The sequence below is a fragment of the Macaca fascicularis genome, chromosome 14, assembly GCF_037993035.2.
Source record: "Macaca fascicularis isolate 582-1 chromosome 14, T2T-MFA8v1.1".
NCBI classification, from domain to species: domain Eukaryota; kingdom Metazoa; phylum Chordata; class Mammalia; order Primates; family Cercopithecidae; genus Macaca; species Macaca fascicularis.
Window position 1 is genome coordinate 114,405,844 of NC_088388.1, and position 23,764 is coordinate 114,429,607.

General features: G+C 45.1%; 1 long non-coding RNA gene across 1 annotated transcript; it reads right to left on the reverse strand.

The window, feature by feature from the left end:
* Nucleotides 1-6,606: 6,606 nt before the first annotated feature.
* Nucleotides 6,607-10,091, reverse strand: LOC135967285 (uncharacterized). The gene is made up of 2 exons (XR_010581269.1): nucleotides 9,371-10,091; nucleotides 6,607-7,314 (listed from the first exon to the last, which is right to left on the reverse strand). It is a non-coding gene; the product is annotated as an uncharacterized lncRNA (long non-coding RNA).
* Between the last annotated feature and the right edge of the window lie 13,673 nt (nucleotides 10,092-23,764).

Sequence of the window (23,764 nt, forward strand, 5' to 3'; positions counted from 1 at the left end):
AAGCTGACCAGCTGCCTCTTTCTCTGCAGAAGGGGGAATATTTCTGGTTCAGGATTTTACTTTTAAAATAAAAAGCGGCATCAGAGGTCACTATCAGCTGGACAGCCACATGGCGTAATCTTTGTGTTGTCCCAGTGCTCCAACTGATGGTCCTATCCTTCCTGGTCTCTGACCATCCTGGATCCAGGCCTGCAGGACTCACTGCTATAGCTTAGATGTTAGATAAGGACATGGCCCATGTGACACACCTCAGGTCTCCTCCATGGAGCACACCTTCTCCCCACCTCCCCACCCCAGAATTTGCCTAACATCATTGAGTATATTTAGATGTCTCAGAGGGAGGTCCATATGTTAAATGTCCCCCTTTTCTATACCCACTACCCCTCTATCTCCTGGTCCAGACTCCCTCCCACCTTTTTCCTTTATAGAGGCTGTTTTACTACCCAGCAGTTTGCCACTAACACTTTCCCTTCATTTATTCGCAGTCCACCTCACTTCCCCCCTGCCTGACCCTACACCTGCTAGTGCGGCCCCTCTTCCCTGCTGGTGCTCAGATACCCGCAGACAGTTCTGATCGCTGCTTTTAATCGGCGTTTAGCCAGTCTGTCCATATTTAGTTCTTTTAATCTTTCCTCATCATTCAATCCCTCCAGCCTCTTCATCATCTTTTTTTTTTTTTTTTTTTTTTTTTTTTTTGGTGTGTTACTCTTTCCTGAGTTTTATCCAATTTGTCTATATCATCCTTCTGGCTGTGACATGCCCACCAGCTCTGAACTCCAAAACCACAGGACGAATGGCTATTAAGGCTTCGCTCCACCTTTGTCTTCTCCTCTACCACTTACTCGGGCCTCTTCTTCACTTACAGAATAAGCAAGAGAAGTTTGTAGGTAAATTTTGGCTGAGCAAGGCCTGCCCCTTTGCTGTCCAGCTCATGGCTGAAACACAAGTAAGAGCAATAGAAAGAGTGATATTAGAACAAAAGAAACTAAAGTCAAGTACACAGAAGAACTTCCCAACAATTTTTCCTTGGGGAACAGAAGAGACCTTGACCTCGTGTGCCTGGACTCTGGGAGAAGAAAGCTGTCTGAGGAGTTCCCTCTGCTCACCCAGTTTTAGCCAACAGGGCTTGCAGGGAGCATCATGGTTGATGAGTTGGTGGCTGTGATTGCCTCTGGGAAACCAGCCTCCCTCAGTTAACATATGGTATAGGATGAAACAGCACCTGGAAAGGGGTTTCTAGTTCCATCTGTGAATATGAGTAAGAACTGGCTGGAGGCACTGGAAGGCCTCAGTTTGGTGGATTGCAGCTTTATAAGGAAGTTTGAACTCAGAAGCAGAAATTATGGACCATGGGCATTGTTTATAGGAAGACATTTACAGAAGGGGGCATATTGTTGAGATGGGCAGACAGCAAGATCCCAGGTCCAGGTGACTTGTAATCCAGAACCACTGAAGGAAGCTCTTTAGGAAGCGAATTTGGTTAAAGCTGGTTAGAAGAGGAGAGATTTTTTTTTTAATTTGAATGAGTAAAAGAAAGAGCCTTATCTTAGTGATAGACTTTCTGTTTGTTAGGAGTTTCGAATTCATTCTTTTACTTCATTCATACCACTTCTCAGATGGTACCTCCTTAGAAAGAACTTCCTTAAAAACACCATCTAAAATGGTACCCTACTTGGCTTTCTGTCCACTTCCCTGCATGTATATATATGTTTTATTTGTTTAACACTTGATTATTAAATACTCCTACCAGAATGTAAGCCGCCTGAGAGCAGGGGATTTTCACAAAGCAGCAATAGCGGTGCCACACACTGGCCCTGTGTTTGAGTGTGAGCTAACTAATGGCTATCTTGCTTTGTTTTTTGTGTGTTTTGTTTTTTTGTTTTTTTCTCCAGAAATATGCAGTATGCAGATCCCAGTACAGACTCACAGGATCTGGTTCACCCATAAATTGGCAAGGTTTAAGTCAGCCCGGCTCTCCTGGGATTCTTAATCAAAGTTTTGCTGAGTCCAGGGTAGGGAGGATGAGTTGGGAAAACCTACCCCCTCCATATTGTTTCCTTTTTAACAGCTTGAAGTGAGAGAAAAAGAGTCAATTGTAGAAAGAAGGAAGTGGAAGGCTCAATGCCCCCTTGCCTCCCACAGGCTGCCATCAAACCTGTTTATCCTGTTTCACTTTGAAAGCCCTGTTCTAGAGAGAGCTCTGTCATTGGCTCTTTCCCCTGTGGAACCACAGCTGCTGTGTTTTCAAATACCACCCTGGTTTTCTGAATGGCTTAAAGCTCATTAAGAGATAGAGAAAGAGTTTCTGATTCTCTCTAAAGGACGACTTCCCTACTCCCTGCCTAACTCTGAAGGCTAGTGGGCTCCCCGCTGTCACTCCGCTAATGCCGGTAATCTGCTCATAAATTCCAAAAACCTAAATCCAGGAGTCCTGAAACTTGTGTTCATATTATAAAAATACACTTTATATATTTTAGAGTTGCTTTATCTCTAGCTACACAATCATACTTTTTTGTTTTCTTTTTCATTTTCCACCAATGGCAGGACAGTTCTCCAGGTGGCCTCAGACTGACCCAGTTCTTCTCCTTTCTTCCTTGCAGTTCTCAAGACTAACTGTAGGATGTTCTGGGACTGCAACATCCTGAGATAAGGAGGGAATGACAGGAGCAGCTTGGGCCCTGTTCCAGTTCCCCCTTAGAAACAGGATGTCCTTCAGTGCTTTAGCCCAGCATGTCATGCGGCCCCTGGGAATAAAACCCAGGATGGGCTGCTTTCCGGAATCTCTTAGCTGCCGTGCAAGTGGGGCACGTGCTGATGAGACTCCATCCATCCACGGCAGCTTTCCTGAGCCTGGAGGGACCAGCTGGGAATGAATCGTAGGCTTTTGTTGTTCCTTGCTGCCTGTCTGGAAGTCATAAATCCACTTCATATAACTCGCTGCATATGAGTGTTTTCTGTCTCACTGGACTCAGACAAGTTGGTAACCAGCGCACAGTGAGCCTGCTTTACATCAACCACTGGACACTCCGTGAGAACCTGAAACTTTACTGACTAGCTCACTGCATCTTAGACTCTATGGCTGGTGCATAGTAGGTGGTCAATAACTACTTGCTGAGTGAACGAACAAATACATTTCTACATCATCTGGTCCCCTTCTCTTAGATCAGCTACTCCTAACCCCGGATATGCATTAGAGTCATCAGGGGTACTTTTAAAATTCTCCCCTACCTGGACCCCACTCCAGACCATTAAAGTCAGAATCTCTGGGGTTGTGGTCTAGGAATCAGTATTTTTAAAAAGGTTTCCTGGTGATTCTAATGTGCAGCCAGGTTAGTATGCTCGCCCAGGTGATTACAATGTACAGAACTTTCACTCCAATATCTGTGTGTTTTATACATCATCTCCTGCGCTAGGAAGGACCATGTTTGTGTTTCAGAAATAGCACTCACTATAATTGTTATATCTTGAGATTCTGTGGCCATGCTTAATTACTCAGGTGTCAAGGGGTTAAGGGAGATGAGGTAGTACCAGAACCTCCTATCTGGAACTTAACATAGATAGGGAAGCCAACATATTTGCAAGTACGGCTGGATAATGGTCTTTTCAGTTGTAGTGCTGATATGAAGTTGGTAACAGGGGATCCATGGGAAAGTTGCGAAGTTACCTGCCGGAAGGGAGAATAATATGGTAAAAGTAAATTGGAATGAGGGTGTTTACAAGTTCAGACAGATGAGCAGTGGATATCAGTGTGGTCTCTCTGCAGGCTATCAGGGCCCCAGGCAGTGGGATGGAGTTTAGGTTGCAACCATTGACCTTGGGTGGTTAGAAAGGGACTTATTAGTACAGAAGCAGAGACTTCCAGGACGACAGACATTGGTCAGGCTGGTGCAATAGGAACTCAGGGAGGAGATTAAAACAGAGACCTCTCTGCCTGAACCAGGCACTACCCGGGAGCCTGGACTCAGAAATAAAGTTGGAGCTATCTAGTTCTGTGGTCAGCGTTAGGACAGTAAACCTAGGTAATAACCTACAGGCATACTCAATGCTAAAACTATCAGATGCTTGAAAGGAGATTTAAGCTACTTAAACAATTCCTGCCATGTCTATTCTGTTCATCAGCACCTAGCAGAGTACGTGGCAAGGAAACGTTCTCAATAAATGAGAAAGAAAGAAGCTGGAACAGACTTGTGCCTGTGAGTGAGGATTGTTAGTAGACTTGTTTTTTGGTGTTTTTTAATAGCTTTATTGATATATGATTCACATGCCATACAATTTATTAATTTAAAGTGTACAATTCAATGATTTTGGTACATTACATTATTATTAAGTTTTTAAATTATAGTGCAATGTAGATAACATAAAATTTGCCATTGTAACCAATTTTATATGTATTCTTTGTGACATTCACTCTATTCACAATGTTATACAGCCATGGCCATTATCCATTTCCAAAACTTTTTAATCACCTCAAACAGAAACTCTAGCAAGCAACAACTCCCTTACCCTCTTTCCCCTAAGCTCCTGGTAACCTCTAATCTGCTGTCTATCTCCATAAACTTGCATATTCTAGATAACTTATATAAATGGAATCATGCCATATTTGTCCTTTTGTGTCTAGCTTGTTTCACTTAGCGAACCTAGTTTTGAGGTGCTGGAAGTGTAGTGGAATGACGGGGAAGGGGAAAAATGGACCAGTGCATGTTTTTATATTGGTGGTAGGAATGATCTGGTTGCTGCTTCTGCTCATAAGAAACACAGGTCCTGTGATTTTTGCTTTGGTTTACCAATGCTCTGAGGGATAGCATCAGCCCCTATCACCATCCCCTACTCCCTACCCCAATCACTTTAGATACAGTTGGATTTTTCCTTCAGAGTTGCTTTTCAAGCTGGTAATAGAGCAAGTATTAAGAAGCTGTTGTAGCCTCATGATTAGTATACATCTTCATAATAATTAGTTGAAGGGATGCTTTGAGATCCTGAGATACAGCACAGAAATCACTCTCTTTCTGAAGGCAAGGCTGGGACTTCCTCTGCATTCGCAGCCCAGAGAGAGGGCTGTTTTCAGCGTGGACAATCAGCTCATCCCAGGTTGCTCCTTCTTGAGGGGAGGAGGAATAGCAAGAACACTTCCCATTGACTGTCTCCCTTCAATCTCCTCTCTGGTATTTTCTCCCATCCCCTCAGCTCTCTCTATCTCTTAGGACAGCAGCCAAACTCTCACACTGTGGCTGGGGGCACAGCTGAGAGGCTCTGGTGTTCACACTGGGCCCTTTGATGAGGAAGTATTCTCGTAGCAGATACAGAGACCTTGCCAGGGAGGAGAGACCATCATGAATGATTATTGCAGCAGGTCAGGGTCCTTCATGGTAGAAAGGTGCACCCACTCCATCAGTCCAAGTGGATGAGGACATACTCAGGTGATAGATATAGCCTGGTGGCCCAGGCTCGTTCTTTCTGGAGTCTCTAGACAAAGAGAACCAAGGGCTTGTGATAAAGAAGAGGATGCAGGGGGAGAGGAGAAAGAGAATCTGAGAGATGGGGCTGGCTGGGGAAAGAAAGGAGAGCAAGATGAGGGAAGCAAGGGTGGAGAGGTGGCTTTGCCTGAATCTAGATACCACCCACTAATCCCACTGCACGATTCACATTTATTAATCCGGCACAACTGGAATTCCATGAGGGTTACTTGCTGGGGAAGAACCTTAATAGTCTGGAGATGGTCTCTAATAAATGATAACATATATGCACACACTTGCAGAATAAATCCTTGTTGGGTTTTCATTCATTTAGAGGACTGCGGATTTGATCTCACCGCTCTGGGACAAAATCAACTAGACTGTGATTTATAGCCAGGGTCTATTGGTTCAGGTATCCGTCTTGAATGATATCTGATGGAATTAACTGTAGACACACCCCAAGCAGGCTATTATATTTAATGTGGTTCTAGCTCCAGTTTCTTTCTCACTAAGAATTTAAAAATTTTAGCCAACCAGTTCCTGTTTCTGTTTGAATTCTTTTCTCATCTTCTTGGTTCTGTATCTTTCACTATATCTCCTGCTGCTTTAGCCAGACCACCTACTTTTGAATGGTTGCTTCCTTTTATACCAGTTGTAAAAAGAAATTCTCAGTCTCTTTGGCAGCAGTTTCTTAAAGTTTTCCCTCTAAGTACAGAATCTCCATTAACTGTATTTCTGTAGCTGTAGCTACTGATGTTTATAATAGCTACTATACACGTCCATGTAATACTGAACCATTTGTGTATTCATTCTATGAATTTTCCATGAAATTACCTATAACTCTAACAACATTATCTTTTTATAAACCATAGCTTTACTCTGTCTTTCTGCTTCGTGTGTTCTTTGAGCCATTGTGAGGCATTGCCAGGGATTTTTTAGTCTCTGACTTATTTTTTTGTAAGAAGAGAATAACTCCTTGTCTTAGTAATAACTGGAAAAGTTTTCTTCACCATATAAAACTCATTGACTATATATTATTTCTTGTGTTACTTCATTTCTAGGTGCTTTTTACTAAACAACTTCATGCTCATATCCATGTGAAGGTATGAGCTTTTATGTGTAGTGAGAACACAGAATTAAGTGATTGAGTCAGTTGCATATTTCAGTGAGAGGTTTTATTTTTAATTCCATAAACTGGGCATCCAAACAAGCAATATAAAATGTTCCAAAAGAGGTCTTGAGACTCTCTCCATGGGTGGACCTGTGTTCTTCCAGTAGGAGACCTTCATTCAGAGAGAGGCATTTTCTGTGCTGTCTTGCTTCTCCTCATTGGACCTGAGACTTCGCTCGGCGTAGGTTAAGTTTCTTTTCTGGGCCTTTTGGAATGAGTTTGCTGAAGGTGGGGCTAAGGAAGCTGCATGCAGTTGTCCCATGAACTACACAGCTTTTAACTGTGTGGGCCCATTACACGTGGATTTTTTTTTTTCAATACAAAGAGTATTCCTGAGATGTGAAACCTGCGTGTACGGAACGCTGGGTTTTCCTACAGGTAGTTCTGCAGAGCTGACTGGTAGACTTGAGCATGTGTGGCCTTGAGTATACCCAGGGGTCCTGGAACCAATCTCCCACGTATATCGAGGGACGGCTATAACTGTTAGAATAAACAGGGCTATCTGCTACAGCAGATAAACCCTTACAACTCAGTCAGTGGCTCAGCAACAGAAGTCGATTAGTCACTCACATTATATTTTAGCGAAGCTGGTCCTAGTCTTGTGGCTTTGCATGTGGCCATTCGGGGACAAAAGCCTTGTCCATCTTGTGGTCTACCCCTCTCCAGACCCTCAGACTCCTCTTCATTCATCTGGAAGAGGAGAAAGGAGATCTGGGATTATACAAGAGAATTTTTTTTTTTCAGAAACGAAGTCTTGCTCTGTCACCCGGGCTGGAGTGTGGTGGCACAATCTCAGCTCACTGCAACCTCTGCCTCCTGGGTTCAAGCAATTCTCCTGCCTCAGCCTCCCGAGTAGCTGGGATTACAAGCACATAACACCACGTCCTGACTTTGTGATCTGCCCACCTTGGCCTCCCAAAGTTCTGGGATTACAGGCATGGGCCACCGCACCCAGCCAGGAGAGATTCCATGGGCCAGACCTATAAGAGGAGTACATCTCTTTTGCCCCCATTTCATTGTTCGGAACTCAGTCACCTGGTGACACTTACTCTCAGGGATGCTGGGAGATGGCATCTACCTGTCTGCCTAGGAGAAAAATATGGCTCTGTCGAGTATATCACACTCTCTGCTGCAGGCTGGGACCACTTTCTGGCTTCACTGCTTCCCTCTGGTTGCCCCATATGTTTGGGCTCCTTCTCTCCCTATCCCTCCAACACGAGGAGAGGAGAGCAGCCAACATGTCCTTTAGGCCGGTTAAATCATACCATGATCTTCATGCAAGGGGCAACATCTGTGTGCTGAGAATCCATTATGTGTCAGACACTGTGCCAGGGAATGTGGACAGTGGGACACAGTGTCCCGAGGAGGATTTAGGAACACCTCGGTGAAACAGAAAGATCCCCCCTTCTGTGGGAAGAATCCATGGGGTTGGGGTTGGGTGTAGTGGCTCACGCCTGTAATCCCAGCACCTTGGGAGGACCATGACAGGTGCATCACCTTAGGTCAGGAGTTCAAGACCAGCCTGGCCAACATGGTGAAAACCTGTCTCTATAAAAATACAAAAATTAGCCAGTTGTGGTGGTGGGCACCTGTAATCCCAGCTACTTGGGAGACTGAAGCAGGAGAATCACTTGAATCTGGGAGGTGGAGATTGCAGTGAGCCAAGATCACACCACTGCACTCCAGCACTCCAGCCCTGGCAACAGAACAAGACTCGCTCACGCGCGCGTGCGTGCGCGCACACACACACACACACACACACACACACAAGGAATCAATGGGGAAATAGAGATTATTCCAGAACATACTCCCCTTCTTTTTTTTTTTTTTTTTTTTGAGACGGAGTCTCGCTTTGTCGCCCAGGCTGGAGTGCAGTGGCGCAATCTCGGCTCACTGCAAGCTCCGCCTCCCGGGTTCACGCCATTCTCCTGCCTCAGCCTCCCGAGTAGCTGGGACTACAGGCGCCCGCCCCTGCGCCCGGCTAATTTTTTCTATTTTTAGTAGAGACGGGGTTTCACCATGGTCTCGATCTCCTGACCTTGTGATCCGCCCACCTCGGCCTCCCAAAGTGCTGGGATTACAGGCGTGAGCCACCACGCCCGGCCCATACTCCCCTTCTTAAAACCCTTCAATTACTGCTTCCCACCTTCCCTCATTCCCATCCCAACATTGACAAAGTGAGAAATCTAAATTTCTTGAGCTGATTTAGGAGGTTCTTTGTGATCAAGGCTCCACTCACCGCTCGCTTCTCACCACTCCCTCTTTCACTTCAGCCCAACCAGGCTGAAGTCCCTGTAGTTTCCTAAATGCTCCGTGCTTTCTTTTAGCTCCGGGTTGTGGGCCACATTATTCCTTCCCCCGCTTTCGAATTCTCTCCCCTCCCTCTTTGCTTATTTAGCTCTCAACCCGGATGTCATTTCTTCTAGGAAGCCTTCCTTGCCCTCGCTTCACTCTGTCAGGTTGAGATAAGTGCTCCTGCTTTGTGTGTCCACGGAACTATTAAAGTTCTTATCTTAGTGTTTGCCCTTTTAGTGTCTGTACTCTCCAAACACTGAGTCTCCCTTGTTCATGATAATATCTTTAGCACCCGATACAGTGCTGGACCACAGTAGGTACTCAGCCAACAAGTGAAGCTCTGCCAGAGCTGTGCTCCCCCATAACAGCTTCCAGTACTACTACCTACTGTCTTTCCAACCCATTTGTAATTTACACCCACAAGACAAATCAATGAATTTCCATCACTAACCCTGATTTTCTGTTTTGTTCTTGTTACTTTTTGCTTTTCTTGGAACATTTCACTTAAAGTGGTGACTTCCCCTGCCAGAGCTGCATGACGTAATGAATTGTTCCTGGGTTCCTCACCCAGGATCCCGAATGCCAGCACATCCTGCATGTCGCCTGGATGTGGATATCCATGAATTGCCAGTCCTTCCCAGTTGGTCAAGGTCTCTCTCCTCAGCTGTTTCAGATTCTCACAAACACACATGGACAGTCCCAACTCAAACTTGCCAGGGAGGACGCAGTCTGAAGACATGTGGACGTGGGAGCCTAACCTTGGTTTGGGCTTTACTCTCCTCAGTTAAAGAGTCAGTAGATGGGTTTGTTGTAGAGACCAGCACTCCTGGACCTGTGAGGGTGATTGGGGTCCAGGCATCTCCCAGGCAACGTGGAGCAAGATTTTCTTTCATGAGTCCTGAGAAGTAGCCTGCATGATAACTGCAGAACCATGCGTCACTTCATTGATTCCTTCATGCATGTATGCATTCATTTACTCAACCAATACTTATTGGGTTCCAACTATTACAAACATTGAGGATACAGAGGCGAACAAGATAGAAAAAGCCCTTGCTCTTTTTCTCATGAGGAAGAGAGAAACCAAGCAAATACACAGAGTAAGAAAAGAGACCACATATAAAGTGATTTCATACAGCAGGACATGCTTTCCCAGTCTTCTTGGAGGGGCCATATTCTTATTGCAAATGGAGGACTGAAGCCCCTCTTCTCCATTTGAATTACGGTTCTCCTCTCAGTTGATAAGATACCCATGCCCCCTCAAGACACTCAGAGTGCTCTGCAAATCTGCATCCACACACCTCCTCTCCCCCACTCCTTGCAAAAGCAGCTGCTCTCCAAGGCCATGTCAGCCCATTCTTCATCCTTCCTGAACCTATGAGCAAGAAGTCAGGCTATCAAAAACAGCTGGAGCAGAACTGGGCATCATTTGTGTTCCATCTGTCAGGCTTTACCTGGTTCCCAGGCTTTGCGCCTCTCTTCTCCCTGAGCTGAATCTACTTGGCTGCCAGATCTGCAGGCTCAGCTCTGCCCCAGGCTCTAGGATCAATTCTGACTTCAGGCAGGAAGAATTTAAGCTGCTGCAGTCCAACTGTGTTGATTTGGTCTTGTCACCCTGGCGGCTTGCTTCTTGTCCCTAATCTTGTGCCTCAGTCTGACAAGTGAATCGTCTGACATATGCCTTTGTCCCTAAGTCCTTCCTTGGTTATTTTCCTTCTACTCAGACCCTCAGAATCTGAGGACATTCATTCCTCAGACAAGTGTCCTGTCCTGGCCTCCGGTCTCCTCGGGGATTATATCTTGTCCTTTTAGCTTGCTTCCTATAAACAGACATTCCCAAAGGTGTCTTCCTGCCTGCTGGGACTTCTGTGTGTTGCCTGTATTTGACTTATTTCTTATGTGCATCTCTGCCCGTCTACCTAGCTGGTGACCCCTAATATTTCCTGCTGAAGCCCCAGAGCTAATATCTGGTCCCAACTCTCATGTGGCCCCTGGATTGATGGCTCTGCTCTCCCCTTGGGGCTTGCCACACCTGAGTAGATGTCTAATTCCTGATCTCAGAACCCCTGCTGTCTTTCCTGGTGTAATGCAATTAATCAGACCACACCCAGCTGTGTTGTAAGATAGGACTCTGCCTTCAACTTGAGACACACCATCCTTCTTCCATCTTTTAAGTTCCCCCAGAGTTCTCAACTGAATAACCAAGAAAACCCAGGGTATCAGATAATCAGATGACCAGGTAATGGAGATAGAAGCTAATGGAGTTCCCTTAGCTATAGTTGCAGGCGGGGGGTTGGGGAGAGCCTGGGGAGTGGGGGAGGGAGAACGAAGCCAAAAAAAAAGAAACAAACAAAAACAAAAAACAACAAACAAACAATAACAAAAAAACAAACCAGACAGAAGATCAGGGCAGCTGTAAGTGAGACATGGCAACCTTGCTAAGTAGGGATCTCAGGTCCCTGTGGTCTGAGGACAGATGTCCCGTAAACCCGTGTACAGCCTCATTTATATTGGGTGGTTCATTCTGCTGTAGGAAGGTTATCTTGTTTGTGCTGGAAACCATGGGAGCTCTAGTGGGAGTCCTCCTCTCTAAAGCTTGCCCCATGCCCAGGAAAGGAGCCCCACACCTCACCTCAAGGGGACGCTGTTGAAATCCCGCATTTGCAAGCCTTGTCTTCACAGTCTTACCTTGCTGCTTCTGTACCTGGTCTGTACCTGACCCTTGGCTCTGCCCGTCTGGTTTTCTGTTTGCTCCAGCCAAACCTCTATCTTTGGTGCTTTAGTTTCTGCTTCTCCTGCTTCCAGTTACCTTTTTCTTCTTTTTATGACTTATGGCATTCATTCATTTATTCATTCAAGTTCCCTGCTCCTAAGGAACTTGTAGTCTAGAGAGAAAGCAATTGCACAAACAGTTATTGGTTATAGTTATGAAAAATGTTACACAGGAAAGCCTGAAGATGCTACGGAAAGGTGCCCAACTTCCTCTGGTGGATCTGGGAATGCTTTCTGAAGGAAGGGAGTTTTAAGCTGTCCTTTAGAAGCAAGAAGAAGGGACTCTGTGGGGCTGGGATGAGGAGGCAGGGGGGACATGAAAAGCCCTTCAGTGTCAAAGGAACAGCATGGACAAGGGCCCTGAGGCAGGCAGGGCTTATCTGTGTCTCTCCTCCTGGCTCAGCATGACCCACCCTGTCTACACAGGAACCAACGGCTGTCTTCCTTGGCCTGAGAACTTTGCCTTTTGTACTGTCGTGGAAGCCATGTACACACATCCTGGAATTCCCAGGATCCTGCCCAGTCTTGGCTTTTGATCTGAGCATTGAAGCGACAATTCTAGGGAGTGTATCCAGGGAATTTGCTATCTTTATTCTCTACACTGGGCCTGCTTGAATGGGGAGTGAGCATTTGTGGCCTTGGAGAATTCATCCCAGGCCGTGGTGTTCCTTATGCTCCCCAACCCTGACTCTTTGAGCCCAGCCTTCTCTGAGTGGGCTTCCGAGGTAAGCATCTGCATCTAGCGCAGTGCCTGGCTCACAGTAAGCCCTCCACAAATGCTAGCTGATTTGATTAGATTTGATCTGGGTCAATGTAAATAGGTGCAGGAGGAGAAACAGAAGAGAGAAATCAAAGGATGATGACTGTAAGGGGAGCCGTGATGTAATTTTAACCTGAAAATTGTCTGTAAATAGTCTGCACAGTTTATTCAAACCTCAGTCTTTCATAATCTAATTATATGCAAATGTCCCTGTGGTCTTCCTTACCATCTTGAATACCCGGATAGAGCATTTTGGAGAACCAGAGAGGAGCTCCTTGAGGTAAGAAAACAAAAAAGACAAGGAATTCAGGATCTTTGAGTTGAAAGACAACAGCAGTCGTTTAATATGAAGTGGAGGCTGGGTGCAGTGACTCACACCTATAAATCCCAGCATTTTGGGAGGCCAACACAGGAGGATCCCTTGAGTCCAGGAGTTTGAGACTAGCCTGGGCAACATAACAAGACCCTGTCTCTACAAAGATAAAAATTAGCCAGACATGGTGGCACTCACCTGTGGTCCCAGCTACTTGGAAGGCTGAGGCAGGAGGATCACTTAAGCCTGGGAGGCCGAGGCTGCAGTGAGCCATGATGGTGCCACTGCACTCAACCTGGGCAACAGTGTGGAACCCGGTCACAAAAAAAATTTTATATAATAGAAAGTGGTCACTTCTCCGGTGGAGACATCTGTCTTCAAACCTCCTTACACATCTGGACAGGTTACAAGCATTGCCTTATTCCAGTTTTCGAAATTGCCAGCTAGTAGAAATGCCTAATGTTGGGACAAAGTTGTCCTCTCTCTCTTTCTCTTTTTACTGCAAAAAGTTTTGTTTCCATTTGGTCCAAGGCTTGAGAAGAAGCTCCAAGGTGGTTAAAAAGCCGCCTAGAGGCTGGAGGGAGAGGCTCAGGCAGAAGCCCTGACACTATGAGGGGGATCCTTCAGAAGTTGTTGGGCTCAGTAGGCTCCTAGTCATGCTTGAGGGTGAGCCTTTGGAAGAGGAATTTGCCCAGCCTGGCCTGGGGGGCCAGCCAGCCTATCAAAGTTGGTCAGGTGGTTGTCCACCTTCTTGATGAGTTTCACTTCCTCATTGAGGAAGTCGCTCTCCAGGAAGTCAAGATATGGAGGTCTGTGTGGGCAGAACCCAGGGCATGAAGATCTAAAAGAGCCTGGTTCAGCTTCTTATCCAAGGCCATGGCGGCTCCCATGGCATCCAGGGTTTTACCCTACTCATCGTAAGGTGACTTATGGATGTCCTGGAATAGAGCACTGCTGCCACACTCGTTTTGTATCTTCAAGAGATGCTCAGAGCCCTGCACTTCTCCTTGGCCAATTCATAGAAGAGTCCCACAGCTTCCAGAGCCACATCATCATGATGGAAACAGAAGCCTAGCGAGAGTGGGTGGAGGAGGCTCACCAATGCAAATTGACCAGGAGGTTGGCGGCTGCCTCCACGTCAGTGGAATAATTCTGATGAATCTTGGAGCTCCTCATTGGTTGGCAAGAAGGAGCTAACCACAACAACTGTGTGGGCTGATCCCAGAAGCAGGAGATAGCCGAGAAGATGATCCTGGAGTTTGCAAGTGAAGAGGAGATTGGAGGATGCTCGGAGGCTAGAAGAGAGGGAGTCCCTGGGTCTGTTCTGTCCAAACACTGTTGAAGAAAAAACATATCCATGGGACTGCTGAACACCCTGCCAGCCATTTCTCTTATTGGTGTGAGTTCTGTTTTTTGAAACCCTTTCAAGTAACTCTGATTCCTTTTCTATATGATTTCCATTTGAATGTTGGAAGATGGCCATTGAGCTTCCCCAAGATGGAGAACCGCCCATGTTTCCTACCACGCTGTGGAGCCCTGTCCTGCTGGCTCAGCTCTGCACAGTCTCTGGGACCATGGGAAGGAACATTGAGGGCCCTGAATTGCAGGCACCCCTGGTCAATACTTCCAACCCCATCACTGGGCCACATCTGGTCATGAGGACCAAGTCATGTAGTCTAGCCCCTATGACTGTATTTATTCTCTAACTCCCAGATTTCCATTTTGTCTTCCTGCCTGGGATCCATTACCTTGGACTGGGGCCCTGTCTTACCTCACAAGGCCTCCCTAGGAGTAGAGCCAAACCTCTGTCCCTGTAGGTGAGTCCCCAGCAGTTGATGCCAAGTTCTTCTGCCTGCCTTCTCCTTGGCCCCTTGCCTGCTGCCAGATTCCACTGGTCCTTTCTGGTCCTGTCTTTGACATGAACTTCCTGCATGGCCTTGGATTCCTTGTTTTCTAGCCAGCAAATGGAATGAGTTTTAATGCATTGGTGGATTTAAAATCTAGCCCCATCTAAGAATCACCAGGGGGCAACTTTACAGAGTGCCAGTGTCCAGAGCTGGAACTGGGATGAGAAGTGAAAGGGGCCTAGCATGCAAAATGTAAAGTGCATCTCTCTCTGGTGCCAACCCTGCACTGGGAGGGCCCCGAGAGTGACTGTCTCCTTACATTAGCTCCCCTAGGAGCCAGGCTCGCTTTGCCCTGGTCCCAGCCCTGCCATTACCAGGGCAATAGCACCAGAGATTATGATCTATGTGGTCCAGGAAGAAGTCCCGATAATGGTATTTTGAAAAACTAGGCAGAGGTTAATGTGTGGAGACAGGGTAGGGAATCGCTGGAATAGGTGGTCTCTCAGGGGTCTGTCACCCAGCAGGGTGCTCCAAGACCCTGGGACTCCTAACTGTATTCTTTTACCCATGCTTGGCCTTGGGACTTTACTAGTAGCTTGTGATGTCCTCTTGTTTCCTGGAGAGTATGTCTCATTTCCAAACTCCAGCCAGGCTCAGTCAAGCCCATCTCGCCCCCAAGAACCCCAGGCTAACCAGGCCTTTGTTCTGACCAACGTCTTCTCCATTTCCAAGCAAAGCCTCTCTTAGATAATCAGCATTCCAAACCCTCCATTCTGTTGGCTCTCCTTTGGATATGTTCCAGCTGCCTGTGCACCTTCTGCATGATGGGATGTGGAGACTTTACAATACTGAAGTATTCTGGCACATTCATATTCATTCATTCAACAAGCATGTGCTGAGGACCTGTCCTGTGCCCTGCACTGTGCTATTTGCTGAAGAGCACAAAGATAGAGTGATATATTCACACCTAGGGTAGCTTATGGTACATCAGCATTTCCCCAAATGTGCTCTGTCAATGAATGTTATACAAAAGCAAAGCAAAGCAAAACAAAACAACAAAAAACATTTCCTGGTAAAATGATTTAGGCAGACCTGAGTTCAAATAAACAGGTTTCTTTATTGCAGGACTTCTCAGAATATTTAGTTTGCTAATATATACTGTGTATCTCCATAAGAGAAGCTCGCTATAATACAATTCCCAAATATATTTGACCATCCACTTAACATGAAATATTCCAAAAGGCACTTTGGATAATGCTGTCATAGAATGATAAATCTGGAATCAACCACAATTCCAGATATGAGAGCTCTAGTAATGTGATCCAAGGTTGCATTAGCTCTTTAAGCAGCCACATCACTCTGTTGACTTCTCAGGAGCTGTAGGCTGTCTAAAATGATTGGGTCTTTTTTCACACAACAATCCTTAAGTAGGTCTTTCTCTTTCACTACTTGGGCTATTGACTTTTTGGAAGTGGAATATAAGGCCTATCAAGTTTAACTTTATTGGTTCTGAGCCAATAAAGTTAAAGGAGTTACAGAGGTTGAGATTTTTTTTATCTGAATCTTGCCCAGCAGCGTATCAGCTAGGTTTCCCTGCTATGTGTTGCCTACAATGTAAGTGGGCAGGCCTTCTTTATCTTCATCCAAGCCTCCGAAGAACATGGTGAATGTGACAGATCTCTGTATTGCAACATTAGAAATCTTCCTTGTAATTGGCATTGATCCTTTCACCTACACTGCAGTCATGAGCTGTGCAGCAATGTTTTGGTCGACCATGGACCCCATGTGTGACAGTGGTCCCATGAGACTATAATCTCATATATTTATTGTACCTTTTCTATGTTTAGGTATATTTACGTATACAAATACTTATCAATGTGTTACAATTGCCCACAGTATTCAGTACAGTAACATGCCGTATGGGTTTGTAGCTTAGGAGAAATAGGCTAAACCCTATAACCTAGGTATGTAGTAGGCTACATCACCCAGGTTTGTGTAAGTTGACTCTGTGATGTTCGCATAATGACATAATCACCTAATAACCCATTTCTCAGGACGTATCCCCACTGTTATCGATGCATGACAGAACTGGTGTGCAGTCATTCAACAAATTCACCTAGCTGAGCCATAACCCTTAACTGGACTCATGGCCCTCCATCTGGGTCAAAGGATAACATGACAGTTTTTGGGAAATCCCTCATGGAAATCCACATTCCTTTAGTCTACCAGTCTGGTAATACTTCCAAAAAGAAGAAAATTAGGCTAATTTGTCATGAGTAAGTCAAAGGTTATTTTATTTTTGTGATTATGCTATGATTTTGTGAGTAACCTATGCTCATTAATAGAAAATGTGGAAAATATAGGCATTTTTAATATGAATTATTATGAAGAAAATTAAAACTGCCCAGTATCAAACCACCTAGAGATAGTCACAGTTAACTTTTGCTACTTCTCCTTCTTTGTTTTTTTGAGACAGCGTCTCACTCTGTCACCCAGGCTGGAGTGCAGTGGCACCATCTCAGCTCACTGCAACCTCCTACTTACTGAGTGTCTTCCATGCGTCAGGTATAGTTCTAGGTGCAAAAGTAAACAAAAAACACTCCTCCCTCAAATTCCTCCTCTTATGGAGTTTGTATTCTAGTCAAGGCTTATAAATAAATAAATAAATAAATAAATAAACAAACAAACACAGACTCCCAGGATTCAAAACTATCCTGCTGTTTTTTGCTCCCAACTTGACCTTATATTAGAACTATTCCTGTAATGACTTCGTGTTAATGAACCCAGGCCAGCTTCTGATGATTCCTGTTTTCTTTACTAAATGTCTGCAACCATCTCTTTAATGCAGCAATCTTTGATTTTTCTCTTTTTTTTGGCAGGGTCTCATTCTGTCACCCGGGCTGGAGTACAATGGTGTGATCTCGGCTATCTGCAGCCTCAACCTCCCAGGTTCAAGGGTCTTCCCACTTCAGCCTTCCAAGTAGCTGGGACTACAGATACGTACCACCATGCCTGGCTAACTTGTTTTGGTATTTTTGTAAAGATGAGGTTTCTCCATGCGCCTAGGCTGGTCTTGAACTCCTGAGCTCTTGAGTTGGAAAGGAGATCCCGTCTCGGCCTCCTAAAGTACTGAGATCACAGGTGTGCGTCACTGTACCTGGCTGTTTTCTATTTTAAGAGATAGGGTCTTGGTATGTTGCCCAGGCTGGACTCAAACTCTCGGGCTCAAGTGATATTCCTGGCCTCATCTTCCCAAATAGCTGGGACTATAGGTGTGCACCACTGCACCCACCTAATAGTGCAATCTAAAATTTTGTGGAGGGTTGATATGATACTTACCAAGTTATAGTCTCCAGAATGCAGCTTTTACCTCTCTTCAAAAATGGGGACAGATGTGCACATCTCCAATGACTGGATACCTCGTCTTTTTCACTATTTCTCCAAGATTACAGATTGTAGTTCCACAGTTTTACCTTTCTGGGATGCAATTTGTCTAGGCTTTAAGACTCGAGCTCATTTACAGGTATTCTTTTATTATCTCTCCACCCATCATGAGCTTGTCTATTCCTGAGTTTGTTCTATTCTTCCAAGATTGAAGATTAGTCTTCTTGGTAGACAAGGTAGAAGTAAAACGAGTTGCAAAGTTCTGTTCTCTCTCCACTATTGATTAGCATGATGTCACCTGCCCCAGGTAGTGATCTCTTCTCTTCTTCTTGCACTCATCTTGAAGGAGGAAAGGCTATGGGAGAATCTGGAGAAAAACCCTTTTATTTTTCATTAGTCTATTAGCTCTCATAAAAAAAAATTCCTGACAGTATTTTTGTAGGACTGAGTTATTGTGCTGCTCTTTTGTATTTGCCTACTCTCTCATTTTACAAATAAGAAAACTGAGTATTATGTTCAGTAAAGGGCATTGCATAAGTCGGACCCTAAACTAGAATTATAGTATTTATTTGAGTCAACCTTGCAGTATCTGAGAAATTAAAAAAACCTAGCAAGAAATAGATCACTATGGGAGAAAAAGGACCTCAGGAGAAATTTAATTGAGAACCCCTCTCATGGGGAGAGGACAATGGATTTCACTGAATGAGCCCCAGACTGCAGCAAGTTTTCCCTGGTTGCAGACATCTCACAGGGACCATTGCGGTCTGTTCTGCTTGGGGGAATGGCAGCAGCCCACTCCCTTTGCCTTCAGCGTAGGGCTCCAACATAGGAAGCCAAACAGCTGGCTCTTCTCCATAGGCAGCCACCCCAGCCCCATCTCTTCATTAACCGAAACCCTTCCTCGGGGGAGCAGCGACAGCTCCCTGTGAATTGGCTATGGGCAGTCATGCTGAGGCTTCTAAGCAGCTCCTTGTTAACCTTGAAAGATGACTATTTTAGTTTTCTGGAGTCTCTGTCACCACCTGCAGACAGAAGCAGATGATTTAAGAGGTGAGCAGGTAGGAATTATGTGACCTTCAAACAGAGATATCCCCAGAATCAGTGGACACAGTCAAATCACTACATGACTGTCTGTCTTTGTGTCCTGGCTCTGTCCCCAGTCCATTGTGTTCGATAAGAGGTTTTGTGTTACCCTCTGAAGGGCTGGGATTACTAGGCAAGCTCAATAGGCAACTACAACACTATTTCTCTGTAAACAGCCTTTGCAAATGCTATGTTAGTAACAGACCCACGTGGATGCCATTTTGGCATTGAAAGTGCCATCTTTTAGGGCAAAGGCAGTGTGGGTAGGCACATAAAACATAAAATCCAGTTAATTTAGTCTATTTCAATGTATAAATAAATAAAGCTATTCCACTAGTGCATTTTCTAAACCCAAACCAGGAAACACAAAATTCTCTGTAGTAAATAATAAAATGCAAACTTTGTTTCATTTTATAGCCAGAAGAGTCAGAAGAAGGCCAAGAAAAAGGAGAAAAAATGAGGAAAAAAAGAAAAGAAAAGAAAGGAGGTTAGAGATGAGAGCGGGAGAGGAAGAGAAGGAAAGGACAGGCACCATCTCTAAGGGTGCTGCCTCCTTGACCTTCTGTCTCTGAGATCATACCCATCTGCTTGTTAATACTTGAGTGGATTCTTGACTCTAAACTCTACAGGGAGAGCAACAAGATGGATTAGTTCAAGACTTACCTGACTTCCTGGAATGAACAATATGGTTTATTTATAGTTAACTGCTGCATCTAGGAGACCTGTAGAACTCTGGTTGGGTCCTGTCCCCTTAGCCAGTTTGGTCTGATATTCTCTGAACCCTCTTGCGGTTCTGCTGGATCAGCACTGACCACAAGTCTCCTTCTGCAGCTCCTGCCAGTGTAATTTGGACCCGTCACTTCCTTGCAGTAGAGCTGATAGGCCAACTGCAGAACTGTAGTCTGCCTCCAACTGTTCACTCTAGAGTATACAGATGTCTCCCTGTTTCTTCTACTTTAGCTATTTCGGCTATTTGCTATCACACATATTCATGCAAATGCAGGAATTTCACGAGGTACAATTCCCTTCCAATGTAAACCTGTTCTATGAATGCCTTCTGCAATAAAATCACTCCACAGAATGTCTGTGGATGTCTGTGAATGTCTTTCCCAGCTGTTGCAGAAGGGGTTTTATCGTCTTCCATGGGTTTAGACAGGAAAAGAGTAACTTTTGGGTGAAGAGCTGCCTGGAAGACTTCCCCCTTCCATTAGCAGCTCTTTCCTGTATGGTTGCATCCTGAGTCCAACCAGCAAATGGCCCTCAGCCACAGCAGCTGTGGCTAAAGTTAGTTTTATTCTAATTAACTATTTCCTTCTTATTTACACAGAGCCTGTGCTTTTCTACTTTCCCTTGATTCCTGACCTTGTTTGCCACCATCCATCGTTGGTCCTACCCAGCCTGTCATGCCTTCCATCGCACCAGCATCCATTCTCAATGCCAGTCCAAGCCTCAAGATCTTGGCTTCCTTTGTACTTAGTGCACTGGCCAAGTTTCCATCACCTCTAATTTTCATCTAGGTCCCTTTAGTACTCTGAGGCCTAGATCATCCCAGTACTTCCAGATTCTAGGATTTTAACCAACACCCACCTGGACCATGTTAATCAAATCAGTTTGTTCTAACAATTTTTTTTCACTGCCTTCCTAGTACCCGTGACTAATAGCAGGCCCGGTGTCCTCATTAACCATAAATGCTTGGGGGTTAGGTTAACACCACAGATGAAACCATTCTCTTTCTTTCTCTCCCACTTCCCACCAAAATCAACTGCTGAACATTTACCAACATCATTAATAACTGTGTCTCCTTTGAGCTGTTCAGGATAAAGCCTTCTCTACACAGTAGAGAATGCATGCATGCAATCATATTTATTGATTTTAATCTCCATGGCGTGCAGGTGAGGGGAGAGGTGTATTTCCAAAAAGTTAGAGGTGTTCCAGAGGAAATAAAATCATTAGGATGCTATGAAGCTTGGCTAGATAATCTGATCCCCTTGCCCATTATAAAAACAGTCTTAGACCAATACTTCTCAAACTTTAATGTGCAGAAAAATTACCTGGAGGTCTCATTAACATGCAGTTTCTGATTCAGTAGGTCTATGGGAGAGTCTCAGAACAAGCCTCCATGTACTGCCAATACCACTGGTCCCACCAGTCTATAGACAAGCCATGAATATTAAAGAGCTATTGCTCCTCCCCCACTGGAGTCTAGACTTGTTCACATCCCAGGTTCCTCTTACCTACCTGAGATTTACCATTTGTGACATGAGAATATTGAACTGCCTGATCTCTTATCCCCGCACAACGCTAAAATGCAAGGTTTTATATAAAGTACTACAGCCTTCTCACCTCACATGTCACCTCTTCTCTAAAATCTTCCCCAGTTCTCCAATGGAAGTTCCCATGCTGAGTTCCACACTTCAATTCAATTCCATTTAGAACAGTTTAACTCAATACAGAAGCCTTCACTGAAAATTTTTTATGTACCAGGTGTTTTCTTTCTTTGAAACTGAGTTGATGAGGATGCTATTAACCAAAGTGGAAAATTGAGTTATATAGATGGAAGAGGAGACTGGGGGAGAAAGTAGCCAAGTTCATATTTGCCAAAATAGGTGTCGTATTCCTGTAATTTATACAAGTGGAGAGGTAATGTGGCACGGTAGCCTCTAGAGGCAGACCATGCATGTTTAGAACTTACCCCTACTGTTCATAAGCTGTGTGATCTTGTGTTAAGTAACCCCTCTATGCCCCCATTTCCTGATTTTAAGATGAGGATAATGATGGCATCCACCTCATGGAGTTGTTATGTTGTTAAGAGTAAATGACAGCTGGACACAGTGGCTCACGCTTGTAATTCCAGCACTTCGGGAGGCCAAGGCGAGTGGGTCACAAGGTCAGGAGATTGAGACCATCCTGGCTAACATGGTGAAACCCCATCTCTACTAAAAATACAAAAAATTAGCTGGGTGTGGGGGTGGGCACCTGTAGTCCCAGCTACTCGGGAGGCTGAGGCAGTAGAATGGCGAGAAACCAGAAGGTGGAGCTTGCAGTGAGCAGAGATTGTGCCACTGCATTCCAGACTGGGCAACAGAGCAAGACTCCATCTCAAAAAAAATTAAAAAGAAAAGAAAAGAAAAAAGAATAAATGAGGGTTAATATTTGTAAAGCACCTAGATTATTATTGGTACATGGCATACCAAAGAAGTGTTTTTCCAACAAATATATGTTCTGGAGATGCCATTTAGAAAAAGTCTAGGTAGGAGGTAGGGGTTTGGGAGCTGTCTGTATTTAGGAGCAAAAGATATTTTGCAGAGAGAATGTAAGCTGCAAATTGAGTAGCAAAGAAGGAAAAAATGGATTCTTTAGCGGATACCAATATTTAAAGGGCAAGCAGAGGAAGAAGATGCAATGAAGGAGACTCAGGAGTGGTCTCAGAAGTAAAGATGACTCAGGAGAAAGTGAAACCAGAAGCTCAGTAACTAGAGAATTTCAAGAAAGAGGTAGCAGTCAACAATGGCCAGCACAAGTAAGATCAGGGATAAAACAAAGCTGTTTGTTCAGATGGCTAAGAAGGCAAGTGTTAGACCACATATAATTTTTATTTATGTCTGTCTTCACCCCTAAGCCATGAGTCCTCAATGTAAGGGGTCAAGTTTGTTATTCAGCCTTGTATATCCAGAGGCTAACACATGCCTACAGCATAGCAGGACGTTCTCAGTGTGGTCAAAACATTATTTTTGTTATGAGACTCTCTAATGACTCCTGTTCCTTCGAGGTCCACTTCACCCTGCTTGTCTATTGAATAATGAGACAGTAAACAAAATTGAGAGAATCTCATTTCCTGTCCTGTCCTTTTTTCTTGGGGGGGGGCCCCAAGTAGAAGACAAGGCCAGTATTTCTTGGTACTGGGCATCTTTTAAACATGAGACTGGATGATTGCAGAAGTTGAGATTAGGTTATATGAGGGCTGGGATTGGGGGCAGCTGTCAGGTAAAAATCTCAGGGGAGATCATCTTCTTGGGGTTCCCAGCAACTTTCTTTCAGCCTAATGTGAACTAGCGAGGTCCCACAGCTTGTGCGCCGGGCTGGGCCCCCCAGGTGGGTCTGTTTCCAAGGCTCTATGGTAATAACCATCTTCACTCTGAGGAGACCAAATGCCCATATGTTGTTGGTGCCGTGGGAGAAATTCCTCTGTTGGGTAGTAGTTGGGCTAGACCCTTCCCCAGATTCTAGGAGCCTGGGTGACCACTTAAGGCAATGGTGACGGCAGAGCCCAAGCTTCTGGTGGTGGAGTTCAGGTGAGGGCAGAGTGGAAAGTCCTGGGCACATAGTTCTATGCTTGTTTAGGCATCTGCAGGCTTGTGGGATAAATTGAGAATGGCAGGAAGAGGAGATGGTGAGCCAGAGGAAGGAGGGGGAGTGTGTGGGTTATAGGACTGCAGGGCCCCCTGCTGAGAAATTGTAATTCTGACCCTGTGGACCAGGTAAGAGGGAGGAAGTAAGAGGGGGTGGTGGGCCGGGAAGGTGGATGGGGGGGGGGGGTTGAGGGGGTGGAGGTGGGCGGTGGGGGTGTTGGGGGGGTGGAGGGTGGGCGGTGGGGAGCTCTGACTCATTCTAGTGTTGACAAATAGGCTGGATTCCTTTCACTCGGCTGGACTTTGCCCTTTCAGGATGTACAGCCAGCGTCAGCACACT